Raw genomic sequence first — 14,517 nt, 5'->3', positions numbered from 1 at the left:
AAAAATGGCAACAAATATGAAATCAGCAAATGTTTTCCTTGCATATTTCTATGCTTCAGGGCATAATCCTGTATGTGGGTTGAGCTGGTGCAGGCTCCTGAGTGTCGCAAAGGTACCATAAAGCACATTTGCACCGACTCAGGAGTTGGCTGGGCTGGCACGGAGGCCCGCACTGGCCTGGGAGTGCCAGATCCGGACCCTGCACTGGCTGGACTGGGTATGTTTGAACCAGGCAGCACAGGGGGTGGGAGGGGCGAAACATAAGTGGGGAAGGGGTGTTTCTGTGTAGGGGAGGGCAGAATGGGAGGCAGATTGGTCTCAGGAGGTAGCAGCTTGTGCTGAATCCTAACCTCTATTCCCAACCCAGGTAGCCTTACACAGGCTGCTCAGGTTTGTCCTGGTGATTTAGGGGTGGCTGGGGCTTGACAAGAGGTTAGGGGAAAAACATCCCTTAGGTGTCCTGCAGCCACCTCCTAACCTAGGCTGAATACAGCTCAGGCCACTGTGGTCTGCCTGTTCCAGTGCATGTTAGGATTGGGTTGTCAGTGCACTTAGCGTTGAAACCTTTTTCCTTGTCAGGCTCGTGTGATAGACACAATAGACTGAAAGGGGAGCTGTTCCACCACTGCACCATTCTGTCAAGTACATCAGCTGCTGAGCTCCTATGTGTCATGCTGCTGTTAAAAGCACAGGAACCCTGCTCAGAAAAAGCAGGGTGGATGTTGCTGAAGTCTAGAGTTGCCTGGTTTGGAATCCAATTAGTCCAGCCCCGAATGCCAAGTATTACTGCAGATCAACAAACATCCTCCCCCCATTTCTCCATTGGTTTGCCATACAAACTGCAGTTCTATGCAACCACAGTCAGTGTGCAACCAACCACAGTCTCAGGCCTTTGGCATCCCAGGCCCTGAATTGTTGCAAGCCAGGATGTGGCAGGAGGGGCCTTGATGTCCAGGCCTGGTGTAAAATGCACTTAAAGGAACAGCAGCACTGTATGTGATCAGTGATCAGATGCACCTGTTTTAGGTGGGAGCCATGTGACCTGGTAGATGCGTGCAGAGTCACGTAGGCAATGGAGGAGTGGTGCAATGCACCACTGGACAGCCAATCAGAGTGGGTCACAAGACTGTCTTGTGACGATGAAGTCGCCCTGCTCTGATTGGCTGGCCCCAGTATATATGGGGGCAAGAGCGGACACCAAATGTGGGTTGCTGTGGTGGAGTTTCTGCGTGTCGCGCTGCTGGTTTGTTCTGTGACTTGGACTCTGCTTTATCGTGACTGTGCCTCTCTGTATCCCTGACTTCTGGACTGTTTGACTGACTACTCTTCTGCCTGCTCCTCTACCAATACCTGCTTCTGCAACAAACAAGCCTGTGTCTGCTTCTCTGGCTCTGTTTCGGATCGTCTGCTTCTTGTGCTATCTCCCTACGCTCCTGTGCCACTTTGCTATCGGGAAAGCAAGGGCTATCCTCCCCTGCTGCACTGACAAGTTCTATGCAACCACAGCTGCTGAATTCTGCAGGATGAGAATTGCAAGAGATTGTATGCAAAAGGGTAAAAGTTCTTGAATGTTAAAACAAGTACCAGTGCCCGATTGCTGGGGCCCTGGGGCACTACTCTGGACCCTTTATGTTGCCCCCACCTGCACCCTTATGGTGACATGGACCGGACCACCACCACTAGTACTTGGGTTTTAGAGGTTGGCTTCGTCTGATGGGCTCCTACATGGTTGTGGGTACCTGGCCAACTTCTAATACTACTCCTGATTAAACCTTCACTCTTGGCGGAACTCTTGTGAATTGCTGAGAACTACAGTAGTGGCCCACCTGACCAAGTAGCAGTGGTGTTGCTAGGGGTATGGGGGATTTAGGCCACACTGGGTGACGTGCATGGTGGGAGTGACACCATTACTGGCCAAAATTTGTAAAATCTTTGTATTTTCAAATAATACCATCATGTTATATATCGTTTGATCTGTAATTTCATGCAGAATGCAGTGAAATAAATCATGTTGCGATATCTCTATTCTATCAAACATTATAGCTAAAAAACCAGCAGGGGTGGGGCCTTAGTGCATCACCATGCCCACTGCCTGGGGCACTGCCCCGCCCACTGCATGGGAGGAGGTCCATCATGGAGGTGACATGCTGGCCTTCCACAGCAGAAGATGCAAACCCTAGTGACGCCACTGCCAAGAAGTTGTTGTTTGGTGGATATCTAATTTCAAAAGGGATGCTCAGTTCTACTGCTTATTTCTTGAAGGTTGTGTAGGGTGCCCCATATGTTGTTGTATGCAATTTCATATATTTGTTACGAGAAGGGTAGGTGGTTGAATTTCTAAGCAGTTTGCATGGAGGAGGCCAAAAAGTTAGGCGAAGACACATGGAAGCTCTCAAGAAAGGTTTCACACATCCCTAGCTGCGGCCCATTGGGATCGAAGCTCAATGAGGCAGGTCAAGCTCTGTAAGGTAAGACCCAAAAGAGCTTTCAAGGGATATTCAACAAGGATTTCCTATCCTAGCTTTTTGCCTGCCTCTCCATCCATCAGTGAACAGTACGGAGAGACTAGTCAACACCAGCATCAGAACTCCTTCTTTCAGTGGCCCACGTTGTTGCAAACCAGGTTCAAAGCCTTTGAAATAACATGCCTGTGGACCACCACTGGGCCTTCATCACACGGATTGGCTGTCACTGGCAAGGCATTATGAGCGCATGATCAAAGGCAACTTGAAGCAGATGCGAAGGCACCAGCCCAGATGGGAAATTGTAGGTACCTTTGAGAAGCTACCAAAAAATTAGAACTCAAAGGGAGAGGCCAACCAGAAATGGAGGAACTGAACATTTCATCTCCACAGCCTTGTATTAGTTGTAGGAAAGTGATTGTTTTTTATTCCCTGTTGGAGAAACAAAATTCCAATTTGGCCTCTCTGTGTGTGAATGTTTGCTGCAAGGGGCAGGCATATTTTTATTTATTTACTTGCTTGTTTAAAAGATTCATACACCTTTCCACCTTTCTGGGAGCTCAAAGCTCTGGGGTTAGGAATGGCTTCATGATATCTTTCCTGGAGGGTTTTTTCCTAGCTTTTTTTATTTCTTATGTAGCAAGATGACTTAAAACATTGAAGCAGTGTTCTTTAAAAATGCAGAAGGCCACCAGGCCAGCTAAACTCACCTTAGTCATGGAGTATGATTTTGGCTGTTTTTCTGTTGCTTGTGTGTGTGTGTATTTAATTCTGCACGTAAACTAAATTTTCTTTAATTTATATAAAAACTAAGTACATAGTATATATACTTTGAGTATGTGTGTGTGTGTTTGTGTGTATACACACATACACTTGTGTGTGTGTAGGATAGATAGATAGATATCACACACACACACACACACACACACACACACACACATTTAAATCTATATATGTTTAAAGATTAGTTTCATGCCTCACCCTACCCAGTCCTGAAGTACTCAGGTTATAGGGAACTGCCCTAGCTAACTGCCCTAGCTAACAGTCCTTTAGAAGTGTTCTCTTTAGGGTTTTCCTCAAAAATGGACTGGCGGCAATTGATAGGTAGCAGGAAGCAGTATCACTATGGGGGTGGGGGGCTGCAGGCCGCACTGGGTGACATGCACAGGGGGGTGACACCACTACTTGCCAAAATTTTTAAAAAGTACTTTTGAACAATACCATCATGTTATATATCATTTGATGTGTTATTTCATGCAGAATGCAAAGAAGTAGACGGTGGTGAAGTATCTGTCATCTATCAAAGGTTATAGCCAAAAAATCAATAGGGCAGGGCAATGGTGTTTCATCACACCACTGATCAGGCCATTGCCCCACCCACTGCATGGGAAGAAGTCCATCATGGGGTTGATGCCTCCCACACCAGACGAAGCAAACCCTAGTGACAGCACTGGTAACAGGAGATCATTTTGAGATGTTCTTGAGGGCAACTACCTCCTAATCATACCTATATGCCCCCCCCCCGCTGATGCAGTCACGCCACTGGAGCAAGCACTATGTCCTGTGGTAGGAGCAGTTCCAGAGGTCTCCTCCAGGTAAGGGAACATTTATTCCCTTGCCTGGGGAAAGTCTCTGCTGCCACAATGGGTCTACTCAGATCTGTGCCAGCAAATTAGATGGAGCAAGTCAAGGTGGACCCAGGAAGGTGGATCGTGGCTAGGAAGTGGGATAGGATATTGGCAGAGCTGCTGCCAATACTGCCCCTTTCCCCTACTTCAACACACCCCCTCCCTGCCCCTGTCTCTGCTGCATTCCTCCCCTTCCCCTCCCCATTGCTGCCCACCACCAGTCCCCTGCTAATTTATTGGCACCAGGGCTGTTCAGGAGGCTGTTGGTGTGTGGCCACAGCTGCCTGGCGCTTGCAGTGGTGCTGAGTAGAATGGTGGGTTGTGCATTACAATGGCTGTACAGCATGCTGCACCAGTGGCATAGCTAGAGGGGCTGCAAAGCACAAGTTTTGCAGGGAGCCTCAGAATGGTGTGCAAGCGGCCCCTCCCCTCCTCTTCAGAGCCATTCCAGGCAGGGGTAGCAAAATAGAGGTGTACCGGAATGGCTCCAAAGGGGAAGGGAACTCTTGCATGCTGTGTCGAGGCTTCCTGCAAAACTTAGTGCTTTGCACCCCCTCTAGCTAAGCCACTGTGCTGCACTGCTGGGCTATGAGTTCCCCAGGTGCAGCAGACCTGTAGGATTGGGCCATCAGTGCTTCTTAAGACATGATCCGTACACTGATTTTTCTTTTAGTAGGACTCTACAGTCCTACAGAGTGTGTGCGTGTGTGTGTGTGTGCGTATGTGTGTATGAGAGAGAGAGAGAGAGAGAGAGAGAGAGAGAGAGAGAGAGAGAGAGAGAGTCCTATAATAGACATAAATGGATTTGTGCTTTGTGATGCTGACATCACACCCCCCCTTCACCTACAGTGACTCCTCCCTCAGTTCTCATCCCTCTCGAAATTCCAAAGTTAATATTAATCCAAATATCAAAATCTTTGGTTTATTGTGTATGTTAAAGCACTTTCCATTTTTTCTCTCACGCTCCAAAAAGCATGGAAATTGGAAGTTAAGGTGATCTTAAACTTAATAAGCTACCTCATCTACTTCCTCTCTTCTCCTGCCCGTTATTCAGTTTCCTTCTCAGCATTTATCTCCCTCCAGACTAAAAGTACAAGCCAAACTTCTTCCTAAGGGTGGCAGCCTGAGTTGCCTGCCTCTGGCTCCCTTGCCCATGCAGACACCTGTGGAGTCCTTTCTCAAGCCCACACTTCTAATAGGGGTGGTGGGGAGTTTGTGGAAGTCCCACTGGAGACTTCAGTACTAATGAACTTTCTGCTAGATAAGGAAGCATCCTGCATGGGGTGTACAACACAATCCTAAGCACAATCCTTTCTTTGGACACAACTTGCACTACTGGGGACCATATAATTCCTAGGGACAACACTGGCTTCAAGTGGAGTAGATGACCAGTGCATGGGCATAAGAGAATGTTCATCCCTTAGCACAGTGATTCTCAAACTTTTTAGCTTTGGGACCCATTTTTTAGAATGACAATCTGTTGGGACCCACCGGAAGTGATGTCATTAACCTGGAAGTGATGTCATGGCTAAAATCAAGCAGGGAAATCCTGAACACCCCCATATGACAAAATCAAATCAAGTTAAGTAAATTAAAAGTTTACAATAAATATAAGTTTAAAACTTTGTTTAAAATAAAGAAAAACTCTCTGAACCCTCGCAAACAGCTGCTGATCTGTTTAAAAAAAATTCCCCTAACACCCCAAAAGCTGCAATCCTATCCAAAGTTACCTGGGAGGAAGCCCCATTGACTATCATTGTTAAAAACATATACATAGTAACCTGTCAAAAATACAGATCTGTCACATTTCCCCTAGTGCAGTCACAGACCATGGTAGCATCAAGTCTATTAAAAATAAATACACTTTGAAATGAATGGGGACCCACCTGAGACTGGCTTGTGACCCATCTAGTGGGTCCCAACCCACAGTCTGAGAAACACTACTGTAGCATTTAGGGGGAGAGTTCTATCACAGCCACTTGTTCTCTCAAAATTGCTAGTTTCAGACTGCTTTTCTCATTGAGAAGACAGATTCTCTCTAAATCTACTTTCAATATATTTAAATCCTTGCAAATTTGCATTCTTTGGCGAAGAGAAATGGCACACAAAGTGCCACATTAAAACAATGCTGAAACACACAGAAACACTTAGATGAATACAGGCAGGTAAGATTCCAAACAAGTGAAAGGAGAAGTGACTCAGCAAGGAACATTTTCTAACATAGGCTAAAGATTCACTTCAATCAGCAAAGCACCACAAAGGCCTGTTCACACATCCCTCCGATGCATTCAGCATGCTTTAGCATGTGTGAACAGGGCTACCATAGAGTACTTGGTTGACTGAAATGAACAAATGAGGGGGAAGAAGGGCCACATGTGCCAGCCACATCCCCTGATGCGCTCTTGACCACAGCCCAAACACCCACATTCATCATAAGCATGAAAGGGGCCATATGCACATGCTTGTAAAGCCCCTTAAATACAAACACCAAATATACCGCCAGCAGGTGCACAACCAGGGAATAACATCAAAATGGCATGGCCAGCACATGTGGTTTTTTATTGCAGAGGCTGCACATTTTTAATGCGTGTGGAACTGAGACATGTGCCAATATCTACCTTCCTATTATATATGTTATCAGGTTATCATAGCCAGAGGCAATAGCACTCATAGTTAAAATCTCTGGGCATAAAATTTTATGGCTGGTATACCCAGAGATTTTAACTAGGAATGCTACCTTCCTATTGCTTTCATACATTTCTGTGCATGGAAGTGTTTTCCAGGTAGGTAAACCATCAGCAAAGCAGGGTTCTAATTGTCTGAGGGCTCAATCTTAACCCACTTTCCAGCACCAACGTAAGGGCAATGCAGCTCCAAGGTAAGGGAACAAACATTCCTTTACTTTGAGAAAGCTTCCATGATTGCCACCCAACTGCAGGATGCAGTATACGCCCTATTGGCACAGCTATGCTAGTGCTGGAAAGTTGTTTAGGATTTTGGCCAAAAAGTTTTAAATCCATTTCTAAGCCATGAAAGTCCAGAAGGCCAGCCTTGGGCCCTGGCCTCAGTGTTCAGCCTGTAAAATGGGTACACACTGGGCCCTCCTCAGATGTATCACAAAGCCTTTGAGTGATGTCCTTAATCCTTATCCTGTATTCAATCTGAGCTAAATATGCAGAGCCTTTTCTTTTCTCTTATGTTATTCTAGAAAATATTCTTATTTTCTTTTTCTTATTCTTATGTTATTCTAGAAAAATAGACTGTTGGCGGCATAAAAAATATTGTACTAATGATGATGTAAGAAAAATATGGTTGTTGTCGGGATGAATAGAGTTAGCTGTGGCAATGATTAAAGGCAAACTCCTTCATGCCCTTCTATCATTCGACTAAGGCTGCAATCCTAACCTGAGAGTAAGCCATTGAACAAAATAGGACTTACTTCTGAGTAGACCTGTTTAGGATTGTGCCCTAAGTGACTTCACAACAGAAAACTTTCTGGAACCAGTACGTGCGAACAGATGGTATGTGAGGCTTTGCCTAGGAAGACTGGAATGCTTGCTCATCCATTCTTCGACATTATAGCCCTGGGCAAGTATCTGTTTCCAAGCCTCATGTATTACATGATGCCAGCAGGAAGGTGGCATTATGAAGCAGGGCTGGCACAGCAAGGAGTCTTCCTTCTCCTCTTGTAACTTTCAACTCCCTCTGCTGGCTGAGAAGTGCTAATTTTCCGGATCACGGTTCTCATTTGAAATCTAACAACAAACCTGACTGCATGGGTTGCTGGCTTCAGTGATGTAGCTAGAGGGGGTGCAAAGCACTAAGTTTTGCAGGTGCCTGAACGCGCCATGCAAGCAGACCCTCCCTCTCCCCTTTGGAGCCATTCTGGGTGGTGAGAGCAAGACGGACACTGGGTAGGAATTTTTTGCTACCAGCCTGATTGGCCTTTGGATGGTAGTTATTCTGCCTACCCTAGACTGGTATGGGGGGTCATGCGGTTCTTCATGGTTAGGTTATTGTTCAGTTAATGGATCACTTGGCATCAGGCATGTGGGGTAGGGCATGCAGAACTATATCATGGTGTCCAATCTGAGGCAGCAAGGTCAGGGGGTAAGCCAGAGCCACTCCAACTATGCCTGACATTCTAGAAGAGGCTGACTGGCAAGCCCACTGACTGACTTGGCGAAGCTTGACAAGGTGCATCCTGCAGACCTAGCAATTCTGATGCCTTGACCCTTCAGGGGCAATGAAGAAAGGTGGACTCCATACCTCGCTGAGTGACATCTGGAGTCAGATGGACTCCCTAGGAGAGTGGGGGATGCTAGGACCATTTCCGCTTTTTAGTACCCCACCCATGGAAGGGTTTTGGGGTTTACCCCCATAGTTAGTCCTGCTGCAGAATTATGCTTAATTTCAATAAGAGTGGCCCGTTTAAACCATTCTTGCCCGACACTGTATATATGCAACAGGGATCATATGTGTACACCTGTGGGCCAGGCAAAAATGGGTTAAATCCACAATGCAGTTCATTGTAATTATTTGATGGGTGCTAAGGTATTTGAGTCACAGATTGTCAGCCTAATTCTGTGGGGACATTACAGTTACTAGTGTTCTGGAAGTGCAAAGTCCCTTACATTGTCACAAAAGGTGACACACCATTTTGTGCAGCTGGTTACTGCCACAAACAGCTTTGCAAGGACCCCTGATGCCAGTATGTCAGTGGGGGGGGGGGCAGGGCGACGACAGGAGAGCGATGGGGTGGGCAGAATGTGGTGGGGAGAGAGAGGAATTGGGCAATCAAAGTAATAACTCTCTGAGTATTTACTACAAGTAGCTACCAGCTTTGTATACCTAGTCTGATAAATGCTGACTTGACGGGTAGGAAATCAGCACATATGCTTACAATACACCTCAATTTTAATTTCACGTGAAATCAGGAATTTTAGGACAATGGAGCAGAACTTGCAATACGCTTTGAACATCGCAAGCCGGGAAGATTCATACCTGGAGTCCATTGTTCCCAAACTTCAACAGCATCCCTGTTAAAGTCATGTTGGACCCATTCAGATCCATTAACTGAAAGGTTATTAGAACAGTGGTTACCAAACTATTTAGCACCAGGACCCATTCTTTAAAATGATACTCTGCTTGGACCCACCTAGGTTTACCAAACTTTTTATAAAAGAAGACCTAGAAAGAAATAATATTTTATGTAGTATTTACAAGTAATAAAAGCCAGAAAAAAAAGACTCACAAACATTATCTCCTTATATGTACACAAGCTTGCAGACTGCAGGAGCTGAGCTCTTTGCAGGATACATAGCTGCTGATTTTTGAATAGCTTCAGGGCTTGAGGCAATTAGTTATCTGATCTTTCAATCACCCCTGTGCAACTCACCAAAAATCAGGTCCTGACCCACCAGTGGGTCCCGACCCACAGATTGGGAATCACGGTATTAGAAGATTATAAACAAACAAAGGCATTCTGCCTTGACTCTGGTCTTTGGGACCACTCTCCAAGTCTCATTACATAAAACACATTGCTCTAGTTTTAGGTTATTGCTTTTCATTTTTGTTCTGTGTGATTTAGTTTAATGAATGAATGAATTCTGATTTAGCTGAGGTCAATTGGAAGTATCATAAACCACCTTTCGGAAGGGTCTTTTTGTGAATGAAAGATGAGATATGGATATCTAGAAACAAAGTCAGTGAAACAGACTTTTTGTATGTGTGCATATACACATATATGCCAGAAAAGGGTCATGAACTAGGCATAGGAATCTAAGAAGCAGTGGTGGGGTATTCTATCTTGCAGTACAGAGGTTCTTCCTTATGCTGCAATATTTTAGCACCGAGGGTCAGGTCATAGGTCTCCAACACTGCAAGAGAACATGGTGCCCTTTGATTCCCTGTCAAACTTGCAACCTTCCGACAGCCTCGGATTTATAATAATTTAAGCGCTGAACAATTATGGCAGGTGATGAATTGAGCTCAAGGAGCTAGTTCTCAATGTGCTATTAATCATTAGGCCACCATGCGGAGAGAGAATGAGCAATCCATAACTGTTACAAATGTTGGAAGGCACGCATTACTCAGATAGCGTGAAAAGGTCATTGTGCTGCAGAAAAGCAGGATGAGTAGACTTAGCGGGATTGATGAGTGAGTCCGATTTTGTGTATTTATTTTCAAGGAAAAAAACACCATTAAATCTGTACAAACACCATAAATAACTTACTTAAAGGGATGGGGGGGGAGAAGCAAGCACATTTTCCTGCAGCCTTCCATAGTTTTATCAGTATTAAAGACTTTCATCATGGAATTCTTAGCCCAAACGTTTCATACTTTTTTTTTACCCCGTACGCCTGACCCAGAGATAGGCTGGAATAAAATGTTGTCTGTACTCTGGCACCCATCTAGATCAATTGCGCCAAATGCGCCAAATGCACAAGCTTCCGCATGGAGTAGGTACAAGTGACCAGGTATAAATTTAGATATTCTGCCATTATTGGCTACTGATGTGATACTTGGGTTGACAGCAGGACTCGAGTCAAGTGAGTCCTAGATGCAAAAACACATGTTGTTTGCTGACTTGTGCAGACTCAAGTCACACATGTCAAAGACTCTGGGCAAACACTCGAGTCTGGAGCTGCTGATTCATGGACTGAGATGACTTGTGCCATGGATTGGGATGACTTGTGTCACCCAGGCAAGGCTCGGGGTTGCTGCTTGGTGTCATGCCTCTTCTGTGTCGCTCGAAAGACCTTGTGCATTGATCTGGAAGTCAGGAATTGCGCAAGCAGCAGCAACCAACAGCAAAGGAGGCAGAGGGGCTGGGGGAGGGGGGAGGGAAACTGTTAATTTTTTTTGTTTGGGTTGAAGGGTATTGGTTGCAGAAGTAACTAGGTGGGTACTGCACATGTGCTCAAGTGTTTGCCTGAGTCTTTGACACGTGTGACTCGAGCCCGCATGAGTCAGCGAAAACCACGTTTTCGCAACTTGGTCTCAATTCATTTGACTCATGTCCCCATCCCTGACAATTCAATCAATCAATCAATCAACAGTATTTATATACCGCTTTTCAACTAAAAGTTCACAAAGCGGTTTACAGAGAAAAATCAAATAACTAAATGGCTCCTAATAACTAAATTCCATTCCTCAGGCTTTCTTGGGCAGGATGGAAGTGGGATTTTGTCTTTGGAAAACTGAAGCATGAGGACATAGCTCTAGACACCTTGCTTTGGCCTCACAGCCAATCAGGGATGGTCAAGATTGTGTCTCTTGGGAGTGTTTGTCAGCCCAATCCTGTTGAGCTTTAACACTGGTGGAACATGTGTTTTGCACAAAGCAGTGGCTCCATCGGGACCCAATGAGACAGGTAAGTTGGTGGGGGAGGTGGGATGAGGTGGGGGAAAGCAAAATGGGGGTGGGAGAGGGTGGAATGAGGCAGTGATGGGTGCTGGGAAAAGGAGGAATGGAGAGGCAATGGAGGCAGGGATGGGCTGATTGTCTCTGGGAAGAAGGCAGGTTTGGGGGCAGCAGTGGGTGCCAGATCCTAGCCAGATTCCCTGGTCTGGCCCCACATGAACCTGCACCAGCTATTTCACTAGTGCATGTCCATGTAGATCCCTCTGCACTGGAGGCTTACCCCCAGGTAAAGAAAAAAGTGTCCCCTTCTCAGAAAAGACCTCTGTGACTGTCCCACCTCACAGGATCAAGCCATAGCCATTTTGGTGTCACTGCATCTGTGGGGACACACACCATATGATTGGGCTGCATACCTTCCAACATCACAGCTTCCATTTGTGGTGACATCCTGTCTGCTTACCTGACTTTGACAGTACAGGATTACTTGGTCCCTAGTGGAGTTGACTAGGTATTCTTGGTTCCCATCCTGTCTGCACTGCACTGTCACATTTCTGGGGTCAAGAATTGGTTTCTTGTGGCATTTTCCCATATGAATACATCACTATCACAACTTCTGTGTGAATTGAGTGATGGACCAACATCGTGAACACCTGAGACACTGAAGTGGTGAAGGGAGAGTTCTTCCAAACACCCTCTCAAAGGGTTATCAGTTTGAGGGGGCCTGAAGAAGGGATCCTGACAGTTAGACCCTGACAGGCTTACTAGTTCAGGGCTGGTGATGCTGACAGGGTCTTCGCTGCACGCGTTTCTGGTATATGGGCAATGATGAACAAAGACAAGTCATAGCATTGATCCAGTAATTGGAGCCAGGTATGTGTCACCCGTTCGAGGTAACTGGAAGGAATGGCAATTCTCAGCCCTTAGCTTGGAAGCAAGAATGCCTGCCTTAAGTTTGAGAAGGATGGATCTAATTAGATAAGGCAAGTGAACATCAGCTATGTACATCAATGAAGTTGTGGCCCAGAGGTCAGTGAAATCACTGTCTCCTGGCATTCCAGAGGACTGCAGTTGCTCATTTGCATTTCATATCTGCCAGGGGAAAAAAAGTGGAGAGACTGAGGGCCTGATCCTATCCAAATTTCCTGTGCGGGAGCAACCACAAGGCAGCCCCAAGGTAAGGAAACAAACATTTGTTTACCTTGAGGAGGCCTCCATGACTGCCACCCAGTGGCACTGCTAGGGGGTGCGGTCCACACTGGGTGACGCGCATGGGGAGAGTGACACCACTTAGTCACCAAAATTTTTAAAATCTTTGTATTTTTGAATAATACCATCATGCCATATATCAATCAATGTGTATTTTCATGCAGAATGCAGTGAAATAAACCGTGGCAAAATATCTCTATTGTATCAAAAGTTATAGCCAAAAAACCAAATGGGGCAGGGCAATGGTACATCACCCGGGGCGTTGCCCTGCCCACTGCATGGGAGGAACGGCTGCTTGTTAAGGGCATGAGAGCCCTACTGGGAAAAAGATTTGGCTACCCTAGTATTAAGGTAACACATACACAGTTGACATTGAGTGTAGTAGGATATGACTTTTTTTTAGTTTTATTGTTTGTGCCGATGTTTACAGCAACAGGGGAAAAAATCATGCCATGAACTGTAGCTACTGTACATTCAGACACATGCCTTCTAACCAGTGGCGTAGCTAGAGGGGGTGCAAGGGACTGAGTTTGGCAGGGAGCCTCACCACAGCGTGCAAGCAGCCCCTCCCTTTGCTTCAGTTTTGCTCCCCCTGTGCAGAATGACTCTGAATGGGAGGGTCCGCTTGCACTCTGCAGTGAGGCTGCCTGCAAAAGTTAGTGCTTTGCACCCCCTCTAGCTACACCACTGCTTCTACCATGGAACAGCATGGAACCCACCATTGCCTCCTGGGTGATATCTGCCTAGTTATGATGCATTTCTTTTGCTGCCGCAAAACTAGTACAGGTGTAAACAACAGGCTATTGCGCTTGTCAGCTGTATTTATTAGCAGTAAGGTTTTTGACTCCAGTCTTTATTGCAGGTGGTGCGTTAGGAGGGAATCACACAGAGTACACTCGGCATGGCTGTAATTACAGAAATCTGGTCTTTCGTGAGCGCACAGGTTTTATAGGCTTGTTACCAAAACAAAATAAAGAGGGACCCCAAGGATGTCACTTTACAAGGTCTTTTCATTTGAGGCACAATTTTCAGCTTCTTAAGGTCTATTTTTCCATCTTGCCTGGATTGTTAAAAAGCGCCACATCAATTACGAAAGAACCATGCGCAGTCTGTAAAGCATGCCAGAGTTGGCTTCTACCAAGACAGGCCGTTGGTCTACCCTGTGCCATAGCAAGAGGAGGTGCAAAGCACTCAGTTTTGCAGGGAGGTACTCTTTGGAGCCATTTCATGCCACCAAAGCAAAATGGAGGCAAAATGAAGGTGAGAGGCCTTTTACATGCAACAGCGAGGCTTCCTGCAAAACTTAGTGCTTTGTACCCCCTCTAGCTATGCCACTGGGTCTACCTGGCCCGCTTCAGTCCATTCTGCCTAGAGGAAGGTTTGCGTTTCCATGGAAGAGCACCTGCTTTGCACCCAGAAGTTCTTGGGGTCAATCCCTGGCAACTCTGTGCTGGGGTGAGGAAGATGGTACTAGGGTATTTGCATCCTGAACAATTTTCTTCTGGTCAAGTATGTGCTGGTCATTGGTATCCCTGCACATTCATGTCTGGATCTTTTTGCACCTGATTATTTGCATCTCACTATAACTGAGCAACAAACCCCATGTTATATACCCTAAGCCTCAGGGTCTCAGAGAGGATTTTTATCAGGGGGTACAAAGTTTCTTTTGGGCCCCTTTGCAAAGGAGGAGGGGTGAAACAGAGTGGAGGAGGGTGGTGATGGGCGAGCAGACTAGGGACAAAGCAGGGTGAGGGGAGGGTAGAGACAGCTGGAAAAGTCTTTGGAGCCCAGGTCTACCCACCCATGTGGCATCAGTAGTGTCCCCAGCATCCCCAGTCATGGTCGTGTCCCCAGCA

Source organism: Tiliqua scincoides, chromosome 3 (assembly GCF_035046505.1).
Source record: "Tiliqua scincoides isolate rTilSci1 chromosome 3, rTilSci1.hap2, whole genome shotgun sequence".
Classification (NCBI taxonomy): domain Eukaryota; kingdom Metazoa; phylum Chordata; class Lepidosauria; order Squamata; family Scincidae; genus Tiliqua; species Tiliqua scincoides.
This window is presented reverse-complemented; position numbering follows the sequence as displayed.